Below are 15777 nucleotides of genomic sequence, written 5' to 3' on the forward strand. Positions count from 1 at the left end.
ATTTCCATCACAAATATCTCGCTAAAATGGTCCCTTATCCACAATTTTTAATACAACATATTACAGAGGAAGACTTCATCTACAAAACGTATATATTCAGTCTGCTGGGACATTTCATTTAGGTTTATTATAAACGAAAACAAATTGTTTTTCACGCTGCCCCATAGGAACACGTGCTAATAGTTACAACTTTGAGCTCGGATTTCTCAAAATTTTGACCCATTCGAAATATAATTTAGACCACCATTAAATTCAGTAGACTTTTATTTACAAGAAATAATATATCTCTGTTTGGGGACTTTCGCGAAGGAGCCCCCTTAATCCTGACGATGATGATTCGGTTTTCGGTCTGGAGAATCGCAACTTTTTTCGCCTTGACAGGATTGGCAGGGAGGGGGGTGGTGTTGGTTTTTGTGTGCACAAGTCCCTTGGTGTTAAGATTTTGAGTACATCAGATCCTATATATGATAATAAACCGGAGTATATTATTACGGAGATTTTGCAGAATAATTACAGATTTTTGTTCACCATTCTATACCACCGTTCAAAGGGTCTCTACCCCTCTGATTTCTTTGCCGATCTATCCATTTACTCTATTAGATATAAACAGACCATAGTAACGGGTGATTTTAATTCAAACATGTTATCCAACAGCCATGACGCAGTCTACCTTCGAAATTCACTAAATTCGCAGTCGCTCCATCTAATAGACTCCAGCCCAACTCATCATACCTACCGTCTTGACCAATTTTCACACTCATGGATAGACCTATTTTTCGTTCGTGATTATTCATCTGTTATTGCTTACTCAAAAACTGATTCTCCTTTTATAGCTGGCCATGATCTTATTACATTAGACATCGAAATACCTGTTGCATCCTTGTCGCGAAAAACTTTTCTTACACGTAATCTCCATAGGACGGACATTAGAGGTTTTAGGATTCAGACTACTGACCTTATTGCCTCTGCGGTGGGAAAATCGGGAGACTCTGATGTACATGGGTTCGTTGAGCTGCTGTCACATTCTATAGTTTCTGCCTTTGATACTGTTTCTCCGCTGCAGTCAGTCTCCGTCAAACGATCAAATAAGCCCTGGGTGACCTTGGAGATCAGAAAGCTTATCAAGCTTCGCAATTCTGCCTACAAACAAGCCTCTCGCACCAAACTACCAGAGGATTATGACAGCTATCGGCAGAGGCGTCGAGATGTAAGAAATGCATTAGACTCTGCTAAAAACAAGTACTTGTCCCAACAGTTTGCTGCGGCCCCTGATGCTGGATCAACATGGTCTCTTATTTGTAAGATAGGCCTCACCAGGTCCACCCATCCCTCACCTCTTCTGTCTTTCTTACCAAATGAACTGATAACATACTATACAGCATCCTCTCTACATATCCAGCCGTTACAGGAATGTGACTTAAATACAGCTGTAAATATACCGTTAAACACTCACTTACCGATTTTTGGGTTCGACCCGGTTACCGAATCGGCGGTTCGTCGCGCCTTCCCTCTTATTAACTCTGCAACTTGTAGTGCCAACGGTCTGTCGGCTCGGATGTTGAATCTGGTGATTGACTCTTCGATCGAGCCTATTACGCTATTAATCAATAGATTATTTACTGAGGCTTCTTTCCCGCTATCTTGGAAGAAATCATGTGTGACCCCCCTTGCCAAAACTAGGCGCATATTAACTATATCCGACACCAGACCTATCTCTAAACTTCCTGAGGTTTCAAAGATTATTGAGAGGATTGTACATTACCAACTGTCTACTCATCTTGAAACAAACTCGCTTCTTGATCCAAAACAAGCTGGTTTTCGGCGCAGGCACAGCACTCAGGCTGCACTTATTTCTGTCCTTGATGATGTTCGTGCTGGGGTTGACTCTGGTATGCTTACAATTTTGGTCACTTTTGATCTATCTAAGGCATTTGATACTGTTTCTCACCCGCTGCTCCTGAATAAACTTAGAGAACTTAATTGTGATAATTCATCTATAAAATGGTTCCATAGTTATCTGTCAGGCCGATCGCACGCCATTTATCAAAATAGAATTCCTGTGTCTGATTGGCGATATTTGAACGGCGGAGTGCCACAGGGCAGCGTTTGGGCCCACTTCTCTTTTCCATTTTTTTAAATGATCTACACAGGGTGCTACAGTTCAGCAATCACATTTGCTATGCAGACGACTTCCAGATCTATATCACTTGTCGACCGGATGAACTGGATTCTGCGATCGCCAAATTGAACCTCGATATTATGGCGATTATTGAATGGATCGACAGGAATTGTTTGCATCTGAACGCTCAGAAGACCAAAGCAATGATCCTTGGCCATGCAAGTCTGCTTTGCAGACTCGATTTATCCAGCCTGCCCAAGGTTAGTATAAATGGAATAAATGTTGATTATAGTACGGAATTAAAAAACCTGGGCCTTTGGATCTCTTCGTCCCTAAATTGGGATAGGCATTCCCGCCATATCTTGGGTCGTGTTTACGGGGCTTTGTATTCTCTGCAATTTTGTCACAGGGCACTTTCTTTTCCCCTTAGAAAGCGACTCGTAGAAAGTCTAATACTGCCTCACTTCGATTATATGGCTGCAGCCTACCATTCTATCGACGTAGTATCCAATCAACGATTACATAAAGCCTTGAATGCCTGTTTTAGATTTGTATTCGGTTCCATTGGACGTAGGGAGAGAGTTACCCATTATCGTCTTTCATTGGGCTGGTTATCGGTCACTGGTCGCCGCGATTTTATTCTACGCTCTCTTGCCTTCTCTGTTGCCGCTAGGCACAGCCCTGAGTATCTTTATAATCTTTTTGTGCCCTTGCAAAACCAAAGAGCAATACTACGACGTGTGACCGTATAAGAAGATTAAGAACTGCTGCTTATGATCGATTCTTATTTACGTGTGACCTACAAGACCTCGTCTTAAATAAGAAACGTTGTGCCGAGGCAAAAAAACTATTTATCTCCAAAAAAAAGAAAAAAACATCCTTTATTAACTTCACTGAGTCTTTAAATAAGTAAGTCGTCTGTATAAATAAGTTACTTTGCTGTTGCACTGCATAATAAGGTATATACGTAACTCCTGTAATACATGTTTTTAAATTGAAACGTACTATCCATTTTTGCTACGATTAATATTAAAGCTTATGTGTTGGCTTTTTTTTTTTTTTTTTTGTATGTTGTAAAATTTTCAATAGCTTTTCTTTTCCAGTGATTTAAAGACTAGTCTGTTTGACCTCAGTGACAATGATAAAAGGTGGCCTGAATTCAAAGTTGTTAATTATATTGAAATCGTAATTAGCAGATACACTGCAAAGGGCTTTCGAAAAAATTTTAAGTAATTGGGTAACCGTGTTTATCACAAAAATTTTTGTATAATATACGTAGAAACTAAACTGTACGACTTAAAGTTTCCAAAGGCTTAGTTAAATTACATTTTAGTATTTACTCAAGTTAAGAAATAGTTATACATAACATTATGATTTTCAGAAACTCCAGACTCATACCAGTTGGATAGATACTATTAAATCATAAATTTTATTACAGTTTGCTTTGAAAATGTATGAGACTGATAAATCTGTTATTTTTTTAATTTGATATGGAAAATACAACTGTTTGGAGAGTGGTAAAATAAATTTTAATGAGATTTATGTAAGAATAATTGCATTTAGAAGAGATACTGATCGTACATCAACAGATGAAATGAATACTCCGTGCAACTCCAGGTAACTATGCCTTACTATTTCAAAAGTTGATACGCAACTGACCTGAATGATACACAACTACCGTTGAACAAGCAAATTTTAATACAGTTTTGTCTAGAAATAGAATGAAGTTTCAGCGCTTATTTTAGTTATTAGTCATGTTTATCGTAACTAATGGCTGAAAACTTGTATTTCTTAACCTAATTATTGTTTATATTCACGAATTCACTTGATAAAAGTCTATTTTCACTATCCAGCATATGCATGATGAAAGGCCATATTAATCTCAAAAATACGATCTCTCGAATGTGCATTATTATAATAAAAAATTTAACGGATGAATACTAGTCAATAAAGTATATATTAACACTCATTCAAGAAAACTAATAAATAGAACCAACTGTTGGAACTGCCTAAAATTGAGAGAAAAATTGTGCACGTCGAGAGTAGTTACGGTTGGTGAAGATTAAAATATGTCATGAAATGAAAACTACACGACCATGCACCAGATTATGAATGAATGAAGGCTGAGATAATCAAATACAAATCGAAAAAAGAATATTTACAGAATACCAACAGAAACTCTTTTCAAGTTTTTGAAATTTGTAACCTCGTATCTCGTCAATGGGCTTGTTTCTAGCATCAGGTGGCACTAGTGTGTCCAGGTAAGATTTCCACAAGAGGATACCTATACATTGAATTAAATCCAACTGAAATCTATTCATTATATAGGTATACTCCTATGGAAATCTTACCTGAGCACACTAACGCCACCTGATGCTAGAAACAAGCCCATTGCTCATTTGCCTGAGAGACGATGTAATTTGAATAAATCGATACAACTTGCACGTAAACGGAACTGGTTTGCTCAGCCAATACCACTCGAAATTTTTGAAAGCAGTCTAAATTCTTATCAGACGATACTACGGGAGATAGATTCATACTATACTATTTATATGATGAAGGAGATCTCGATGGATACGTAATCGTATGCAGCGCAATTTGGATCTACTATCAACGAGCAAAGTTTGGAACACTTGTACGGGACGTTTAAGGTTTGTCGTAAACTTTATACGAACTTATTATTTACACGAAAATCATTTACACGAGTTCTATTATTATATAGGCCATACGCTATACCAAATATTTTTTTACACAACTGTTTACAGTTTTACAAGCAGTTTTAATAGATTTGGCGAGCTGCACAGACGAGCAAACTTATTAATATGTGAGAAAATCACATAATACAAAAATATCAATCGATTACAATCTCGTGATTCCTATTAAAATGATTTGCAAACAAATGATTTTAACTTAACGAGAATCTAGGAGGAACCCAAGGATATCTTTTAATGACATTTACTGTTTACATCCAGTATTGGATTTAAACTTAGGACACAATAATTTATTATAATTTGGAAAAATTAATACACTTTTGTAAGAATTAAATTTGTAGTTATACAAGTGTTTTTGTTTGAAACCATTGCTTTTAATCAGCATATTTATGCTTATGGCTTAAAATCAACAAAAAACACATTGTAATAGCTGTTTCAGGCTTACCAGTCATGCTAAATATTTTATTATACCTCAATACATTTAGTAACAAGTATCTTAAGACTATTTGCCAATCATATGTTTATGTGTAACAAAATGTGTTAAATGATGAAGTCAAATAAACCACATATTTACCTGACAAGCAAAATCTCTGATCAAATTTGTTTTATTTATTTATTCACAATTAATCACATCTGTTGCTAAGGCTTTAAGTAACTCTCTAAATTTGAAATAGTAATAAGTATACCACTTTCTTAAAATAGTGCATATACACTGTAAAATAGTGAGTATACACTATTTTAGCATTGAAGCGGACGATTTCACTATTTCAAAGTTGTATACTTGTAACTTATTTAAACTAGTAAATATTCGCTGTAAAATAGTGGATTTCACTGCGAAATAGTGAATATTTCTACCAAGTTGAACTTTCACTATTCAAATTAGTTGACTAACTTATTGTTTATACCATTTGAAATAATGTGTATGGGTTGTACAATTATTTTTATTTAAATAAAGGTCGCTAGTTGGATTATAAATGAATAATTAGAATTAAAATTTTTATCGACTGGGTGCGAATAAGCAACCCTGATTTTTCACTATTCTGCCAGTGGGAATGTTGTTCACTTTCGCAAATAATAAAATTTTCACTATTTCAAATTAAGAAAGTGGCTGACATCTCTTTGCATAAAAATCAAAGTCACTTTTTTCTCATTTAGTTTTTGTTTTAGTTTTTTAAATTTCCAAGTATTTAAAGTTAATTACTAACAGTAACTTTAAATTTTATTATTCGTAATAACTTTTACGTTTAAATTGATAATCACTTTAATGTTTAAAAGCAATTGTGCACATGTGTAATGTTATGATTTTGAAATACTTTCAGCATTGACTAAAACTTCTAAAAAATTTTATGTAAATATTCTAAGCCCGATCTTGTTGATATACGTAACACAGTAAGATACTTTTCTTTGCGATCACAGTAATAATAAACTGCGGGCTCAATACAAATGATATGCTGCATCAAAATAATGATGAAAACTTTACCTTTACTAGATTGTGACTTTATTAGTTTTTAAGGCTGAAACTTAATTTTTTTAAATACAATTTATTGCCACTTTAAAAAAGCTAGGCTACAAAGGTTAGTGAGAATCTTGATTGTTACTATTATCAAACTTACCGGAACCTATATTTTTGTTTACAGACATTTTTTATCAGTATACTTGTAAACTATATATACTTTTACGTAATTTTAGGGATTGCAACAACTTGTATTTTAAAAGACTATTTGAACGTGACACAGTGATATTCTTTTTTATTTTTTCATGTTTAAAGGTAAGTTAATTTTTACTTTCTATAGGTTCATAAGCTTGACTCCTAAAGCAACAAGAACTTTCTGGTATCGTAAAACAATGGTTGAGATTGCGCTTTCTTTTCCCCTTAAGAAAAATACTCATGAGCGAGAGTACTTGAGACACGCCATCTTGTTTTTTCAGCGATAAAGAGGAAAATCGCTAGGTCGTTTTCCACGCCACTGCGCTCCATTCTATTTCCAGCAAGGCGAAATTGAGAAAAGAAGCGGAAGGACTGAGAGATAAAAAGAGACATGGAGGGAGGAGAACAAAAGTGTCTCTGAAACTCCTTGCACATATATAGCTCCAAATGAGCTCGTGGTGAAATTGGCCGACGAAAAATGTAAAAACAGAGAAAAGTTTTAAAATTAAGTAGCCAATGCAGCGAGTGATAAATGTGTTCGGAGACTTGAACATGTATCTGCAAGAATACAACGAAAACATATCACTTCATATGTAAAATTATCACTGAACGAAGTTAGATACGTACAGAAAATGGTATATGCTTTCTACTACGTATTTGTAGAGTGTTACCTTTTTTTTTGTCATGGACATTTTAACTTTTATGTAAAAAATAAGCATTACAATAAAAATTACAGTCAGTACTCACCCATAGCAAAGCTCGTCTATATGGGCATTCCGACTTTGGTATTGAGTCTACAATAATGTTTTTGATACTTTTAAATGAGGATTGTGCTTACATTAATGTGCAAACAATCAAGCTACCACGCGAAACAATTGCCGTGGAAACTTGAAGCTTCGTATGCAGGGGCAGCTAATGTTTAACAGAAATTCTTCCCTCCTCGACATCATATCCGCTGTCAATTGAGCACTCGATGACATCCTCTCGATCATTATTACATTAGTGGTAATGATCCATTAACATCCATCAAGTATCTGTCATTAAGGATTGTCTGGTCGTTATCGGAAATTCTCTTAATACAATGCATTAGAGGAGGGGAGAAGTAAAGAGAAAATAAGCTTGAAAAAATTTTAGCAAATGGATTATTTTATTTATTTGCTTAACTAAATTTTTTGTTAAATATAGATCTGTCCAGAATTTATCATCTATGAAAGATTATAATATTACATAAGGACTTTTTTTTCAAACAAAAATCTCAAATTTTAGTGTATGTCATTTGACATACTGGGCAAACTCAAGTGTAATTTTATAACCAACTTTATTTCATGCAGGAGTTTATAACAAATTATTCTATAAGTGAAGTCTAAATGAATAAATCAACTTTTTGTGTATTAACGGTAATAATTTATTTTATATTTACTTCGGTAAGGATTTTTTATTAAACTTACTTTGAAAAACAGCTGTGTTATTGAACCTTCAGTTATTCACTAAATTTAATTCTGACATCTTTTGCTTACGATACATAGTTTTAAAAAAATGAATAATCAGACAATGTTTTTTTGTCTGTAATCTGTATTTCCTTTTGTCTCACTATATTAGAAAAATCATAGTTTTTCTTCATGATAACGAAAAAACTTTTTAAGTCATCTGAATATTTATCAAAAGTAAAATAACTGTTAAAAAATTTTTGTTCCTTAAATCATGTTATTACTTAAAAGAACATTATTTATTTATTAGATATTATTTTTTGTTTAAGCATACACAGTCACTCGTAATTATTCATACTTCAAAATAATTGTGGTAGTTTTTTCTAATACTTATGCATCCTGAAATTAAGGCAAGTGGAGTACGTGTAAACTATCTATTTGACAGATTAAAGTTTGAGACCATATAGTTTTCATTTCTTATAAAACATATCTTAATCTTATGTATTACTAGCGGTTTGCTTCTCAGCTTTGCCCGAGATTCACTGAGTGGAAGATTATACTGTGTAAGCATTATGTAAAATATTTTTAGTTTATCAATAGTCCAAAATTTCTTATCTACTCTTGACACTTCTTAGAATATGTTGCATTTTTCTCCTTGAAATCACAGAGAAACGTCGTATTTTCGGCAAAAGAAGAGAAAAAATCGCATACAAGCGTACGGAAACCTGGTCACATGTGTTGGCTTGAATGATTACTTGACGTATGCATGCTTTGTTGAATGTTTCCTCAAATGCGTGACAATTGAAACTTTGGAAGTTAAACGAAACCCAACTTGAAAATTTTTTCTCCTTTTTTTTGAAATGTTTTTTATAGTGTCTAACGCTACCGCCAGTATTTGGTACTTGAAATTTTTGTAACAAAACTGGACCCTAACCATTACACAAAAGTAACCTTTTTTAAGATAAAACAAAAAATCCTTGCACTAATCTTGTATTGCGTTCCGTACTAAGTTTTTCATGTGTAATTAATTATCTTATTCACTGAGTATCCAATGAATAAAAACAATTAAACCACATGTTGTTTAATGATGTGATTGCTAATAGTATTTCTTTTTATACACGTATTTTGGATGAAAACTCTTGGGTATCAGTGCTTAGCTCTTCCATTAGAGCCTAATGGAACGTTAAGCTTAGAATTGTTGAAATCATACTTTTCAATATCGACGTATGACGTCAACGGACAACAAACAGCTTGCCGTATCAGAAATGACTGTTTGGAAATAGTTCAGTAAATAAATTACTTTGTTCATGCAATTATGCCAGATATAAACGAAATAAGACATTAAACAATTAAGTAAAAAAAAAACGTACTAAATTTTTAGCAAATTCCTTGTTAAGTCTGATTTTTTTTAAAATATATTTTCTCTGTGCTTCTTAAACAACATTCCACTGGGACGAAAATTCTCAGTAGATGTCAGAATCCAAAAGTACAAAACCGAGTATCTTACCATGAAAAGATTATACGAGGCAAAGTAGAAATTAAAGAGAAAGCAAAAAGTATTGACATAAAGTGAGTAAGTAACAATATTACAAATAAAAAACTTCAGTTTGCATATTACTTATAATAGTTATTTTTCGATTGCAGATGTAAGGAGTTTACCAGTTTTGTCAACACGACAGCACAAAACAATAACTTTAGGCCAAAAATATCGGAGTGTACCTATTGCTAAGTACAAATTAAAGAAAATATCCTTCGATATCAATAGGGAGTTGCAATCAAATTTGCACCAGCAGTACAGCGTAAAGGACATAATAAGTTAAGGTTCAGCTATTTTTAAAGACAACTAATAATTTTGGTATTGATGTACAGCCAAACTGCATGAGTGACAATCCAATATTTTTATGGCTCAGGGATACAGAGATTTACATCGAAGGTAAAAATTTTATAGGGTTAGATAATATTCCAGTGATAGAAACTTCAAGTGAATGGTACAGTAAAGTTTTTTTTTTTTTTATATTATAGTGCTTTACGTCCGGCTCCCATAAAGGGCACTACTGTATAGTTCAATGTTGTAGTGTAAGCATGTAGTCTAAGTGTGTGTATGTAAATGTACAGGATTACGAAAGGGCATTATTGGTAAAATCTGTATGATTCAAACTTTAAAACCGTTCAAGAAGAATTTAAAGCTGCCGAAGAAGTTACAAAAAATGATCTTACTATTTACAACATACTTTTGGGTGCAGGTCAACAAGGCAAAGTTTTTCAAGATTTTTATAAATATAAGATTGTAACCACTAAAAGTATTTTAATACACTTACACGACATGAAAAGCATCGAAAAGGAAATATCTGTATTAAGATCACTGAAGCATCCTAACTTTATTCCACTCTTTGCTTTTTACAACGAAACAAACAAGATGTATCTCATTTTTAGAGTATATTAAAGGAAAAAGTATACATGATATAATATGACTACAGCATTACGCACGACTCTTCATTAAAAAATTGTAGGAACAATTTTTTATATGGCTTCTGAGTTGTGTCTAGAAAGTCAAAAGGCTTCCATCAGCAGTGAAACTTGGTCATTAGGTTGCATATTAACTAAAGTTTTCCAAGAAGAAATAGTCTAAAACCTCGTAGATGAAGATGAGTTAAAAGAGAAGATGAGAAGAAAAGAAATGCCTAACTTTTCTAGTATTCCAGATTCAGTAAAGCCATTCATTATGAAATGTTTCGCTTACGACGCTCGTCACCGTCCCACTGCGACTGACATGGTTAAAGTTTTTTAGTTGCTAAACTGTGATTTGTTTATGCTAAAAGTGCCAATGAATAGTGTCATAATAATAATTTAGTTTCTTTTTTTCTATATGATCATTTCTTAATGTACGATAAATGTAAGTTTACTTATCACATTTTTCATCATGTAAATGGTTTATGATTGTAGTCATGAAAATGTAATATATACACCATGAGGATTTCAAGAACAGCCAGGAATGTATAAAGACAATAAACAACTTTACAGGCAATGCTTCTTAAATTTTATTATGTCATGACGTTTAACCAATCTTAAAAAAAATAGATTTTAAGGACGTTCGGTAGTGATTGAATTTTCCAACGAATTTTTCTGAAATTTTGACCAGACGTTTTTATTGTTGTTACAATAAACCAGTCAAAATTTAAAGAGGTTCCTCTGTTTCGTTTTCGAGATATTGAATTTCAAAGTTAAGTCATTTTAACACTGTCGCTTATGGGAGAACTGACTAAATCACAGTTTTAAGCAAATTGGGCCAGTGAATTTGGCCAATTTTTTTATATGTTACAGATAATGTTATTAATTTGATGTATACCAAGTTTTGCGACGATCGTCTGATTCGTTTATAAATAAAAAATTAAATAAAAGCTCGACCGAAACGCAACGGCAACGTCGCAAGTGGCGGGAAATTCAAAATGTTCCAGGATGTTGATCAGTAAATATCTCAATGTTATTGTAGATATTTATGCATTCACGCATAAAATACAAGCTTACGTGTGTGCGTGAGTGTATGTACAGAACGCCCACCCCTTCCCATAAAAAACAATAAATGTTAGTAACACGCTATTTATTTTTTTTTTTAATTTCAAATTTATTATTTCTTCTTAAGATACAATTTTTTTGCACATTACAAAATCACATGCTCATAGTTTGAATCACTTATCTTAGAAATCATCCTACTTATCTGACATCCCATGCTGTATGAGACTTGTCAAGTCATTTAAAAATTCAAGTATTTTATTTACACTGGTAGCTCTTTTGATTAAAGGGCTTTGCCCATTTATTAGAAACGATCTTAAACCATCATTACCTTCCATAAATTTATCAATTGTTACAAGTCTTTCTAATTACTCATTTATTCATTTTCACTACACTTTTATAATAAATCAGTAACAAATACTTACAGCTTTATCACAAAAACATTGATACACGAACGCTGTCGTAACCGACGCAGCACGCAGCAGACAAGCAGACAGTGTAGAGTGTGCAGAGACACCTGATGCGTGTACATGAACACTCACACATTTAAGACCCGTACGACGTTGCCAAATCTTCATTCATCGCTGGTTTCCCCTCACCGCGCAAATGTTTCCCCCCGCTAACACTACCGAACGTCCTTAAAGAGATCTGAACTCCCGACCTCTGGCGCAGTAGCCAAGGCCCCTATGCACTCTGCTATGAGCAGCCCGACAATAGAAGACCAATTACTTCTTAGCATACTACAGTTCGTAACTTATTTTTAATGTAAATTTTTATTTACTGTCTATGAATATATTTGGTTTAATTATACATTAAATAAATAAATAATATATTTAATGGAGTAAATTTTTTGGTACACGTTTTTTTTTTTTAATTTGGAAATCTTACTAATATATAAAGCAAAGTCGCTAAAGCCGTTGTAATCGCTAACCGCGAAAACTACTGAACCGATTTTGCTGAAATTTTGCACACTAATTCATGACACTTCCTAGATGGTTTTGGTATAGTTTTTAACTTAAAAAATTTAATAAAAATAGCAATAAACAAGCTCAAACTTTAGCAAAAATACGCCAGCTTTTTACTTTAGTTCAGTAGGATCCGCTAGGTGGCGTCGACATAAAATCGAGAATACCTGCAATATAATTAAATTGGTGTAGTTACAATACGCCGGAGCATCTCCAAAACTAATGCAGTCATCCTCTGGCAATTCAACGAGCTGCATAGAGAATGTAGATGATAGTCGTGCAGCTGGATATCCCGGTTACAGAAGGGGGAAGGGACCTTAATCTACATTCACCCTGAATCTCAACGAGTGCGATAAAAAAAAGTCATTCTATCCGATGACGTCTCTGGCATAATACTAGGAGACATATCTAGCCAGAGCACAATCTGCTCCAACTCTTCGAAGTTGTGTGGCAGTTCCACCATCCACCATCCCGCCTGGTGCAGTCAGAGAATATTTGGCTACATGTAAGCCAGGGAAAACATCTCTGGGGGGCCTGGGCCACGGGCAGCCACAACGGCCACCTTCTTAGTGGCCGCGTCCCCAACGCAATTATCCACATGTTCCCGTCTAGCGATAAGCGGTTTGTTATCTGGAGAGCGATCCGAAGACGAGATATTCTGTGGTCAGCGGCGTACCTCCCTCCATCACAGTCTCCGTACGTAGAGACTTTCAGGGTAAGTGTCAAGCTACCCATAGCCAGCTCTTCATTATCAGAAATAATAATAAAGAATAGCTGGAAGTTTTACCACTCACCCTTTTTAGGGCCATTATAAGTATTTACATTTCATACTTAACCATCAATCTCATCGGTTCTTTTTAGGGACCACCTAAGTGTAAGCTATACCTTGTCAACAAATACATTTTTACTACCATTTCCGAAAGCGATTCATTGACTAAAAGACTATGTTAACTAAGGACAGCCACTATTAAACCAAGTCGGTCATTCACTGGCAGTCGTCACAAATGAAGTTGTTCTTCCCAAGGCTGGGAACCCCAGTGACCAACGACTTTATATTACCCTCTCAATTCTAAGCATTCAACCAGGAATCACCGATTCTCTCCAAGGTCTGCGCTGAGCGAACCTAACGGCTATAAAGGGGGAAAAAACTTGAGCCAACGAGTCTCCAACGGGAAAGCATTCCGAACCCATCTCCCCATCTATGATTACCAAAACAACTGAGTCTGAAAAAAAAGATGCTGTAGACACCAACGTCTTCGACGTTATACCAGGAGACGTTGGGAAAGAACTCTACAATTAGCTCCAAAGCTTAAGACTTTGTAATTTTTCTCCCGATCTGTCTGGGGCTTCAACAGCAGGACACAGAAGATCACCCTGAGGTATTTAAACAGTCACAATTGCTGTAAACTTCAGTCAGGAAAGAGTATACTTAAGTAGCTCACCGGTCTTTTTTAGGGTCATCGGATGCTGAACTACCTTGCCTACAAATATATAAGAACTTTACAAAGTTGACAGAAAACAGCCTTTAGGGGTCACAAAAGTCTTAAGCATGCCAAAAGTCGCAAGGGGGTGAATTGGAAGAAAAACTTCAAATGTATCTAATAAATACAATTTGAGGCGTCAAGAAACTGACGCAGAAAATTCATCGAGATTGGAACAGCAGAGTCAAAATCGACAAACAAAGAATCCATTACGTGAGCGATTAGCTTTTTATTGTACCCTCACAGTAATCTCTTAAATCTTTAAAGATCTACATTCAAATTTTTAAATAAGTAGAAAATATATTTGTATTTTTGTGGCAATAAAAAATGAAGAGATTAAGCTCCAGGACTTTGTTGCTTTGGTAATAAAGTTATGATATGAGAGAAAAAAATTTTTCTTTGAATATACGTTTTTTGGGAGTTTAAGATCTTAACAGCTCTAAAAAATAGCCCTTTCCATGAATTATACAGCAGAAACTGCAAATCAACGGTTCCTTATGGCCAACGATTAATTTATGGCATAAAGAACGCATGGTACTTTTCAGGATAATTATTTTTTTGAATTTTTACACATTATTTGACCAAATAAACTAAATGGATTCGAAAAAAATATGTTTTTAGTAAGAAGATTTTTGTTCTGAGAAGTGTAGAGAATTAGTGTAAAATTTCTAACTGAAAACGTTTCACATTACATGTTAACACACTCCGGTGTTTTATTTAGTAAGTCTCGGACGAAGCCGAGACAGGGGGCGCTAGTAAGTATATATTAGTAAAACAGCTTTGATATGTTTAAATAAACATTTACTTACTTAACATGAGTTTGCTACTTTTATAATAAATAAATTATTGTATGTACAATTTTTTCACATATTTTCATAATTTTCATGCCAATTTTTAAAACTAAACATGTAAAAGAGGGTACAGTTGAGCAATCTGCACTTTTTTTTGGGTTTTTACATGGTATTTTTAGTATACTTTTGATGCTTGAATAATTTCTACCAAGAAAACCTAGGTGCGATGAACGTCCTGAAACGACGTTCACTGGCATGTACTACTTTGCTATTGAAGAAAGCGGTACTACAGGATGATTTTTTTCAATTTTCTAGGTACAATTATACGTTGGGTATTAAATATGGACTACGCATAAGTATTTGAGCGTATGTGATTAATGTAAGCGTGACGTTAGAGATGTAATTAGCCTAGGCAGTAGGAAGTGGTTTTGAAACCATCAGAAGATTCGATCAAAGTGCACAGTCTTGTACTGGCCAGCCTCCATACTGTTCATATCGTATTGTGCCATAATGTATTGTTTGTAATTGTTCAGTTATAAAATATTAAAATATTTAGTCACATTACACCCAACTAACGTAGGTATACTAATTTCATCGATACAATCGTACCTCCTTAGTACACAATATCTTTTCATTGAAGGTATATTTATATTTATAATTATATTATCTGTCATATATTTTTTTTTATAGAAGTGTAACTTCTTACTTGGGTACCCAATCACCCACTGCCCACTGGTTTTATCCTAATCATTTTAATAATCTTTGTAAATGCCTATGAGAAGTGTTAAAGTCGAACTTTTGAAGGGTATTTCTGATTTCAGTATAAGTATAATCATCTAAAAAGCAATTTTCTATTACTTCTGTGACACCCATACTACAATGAAATTATTTACTGAAATTAAAACATGTTTAACATTAACGTTTTATAGAAAGTAGTACATGATTTGTGTAAGGATTTTTTGTTTACTGTAAGAATTTTTAAGATCAAAATACCATTCAAGTAAATAAAAAAAAATTAAAACTACTACAAAAAAAATAAGAAAATTTTTAGTTCGGGTTATGTCTATCTTTCAAACTTTTAATTGTCACACATTTGAGAAAACATGCACGCATTCAAGAAAATAT

The sequence above is a fragment of the Copidosoma floridanum genome, unplaced genomic scaffold (genome assembly GCF_036245765.1).
Source record: "Copidosoma floridanum isolate Cflo_tuat_1 unplaced genomic scaffold, Cflo_Japanese_pri ptg000006l, whole genome shotgun sequence".
Classification (NCBI taxonomy): Eukaryota; Metazoa; Arthropoda; class Insecta; order Hymenoptera; family Encyrtidae; genus Copidosoma; species Copidosoma floridanum.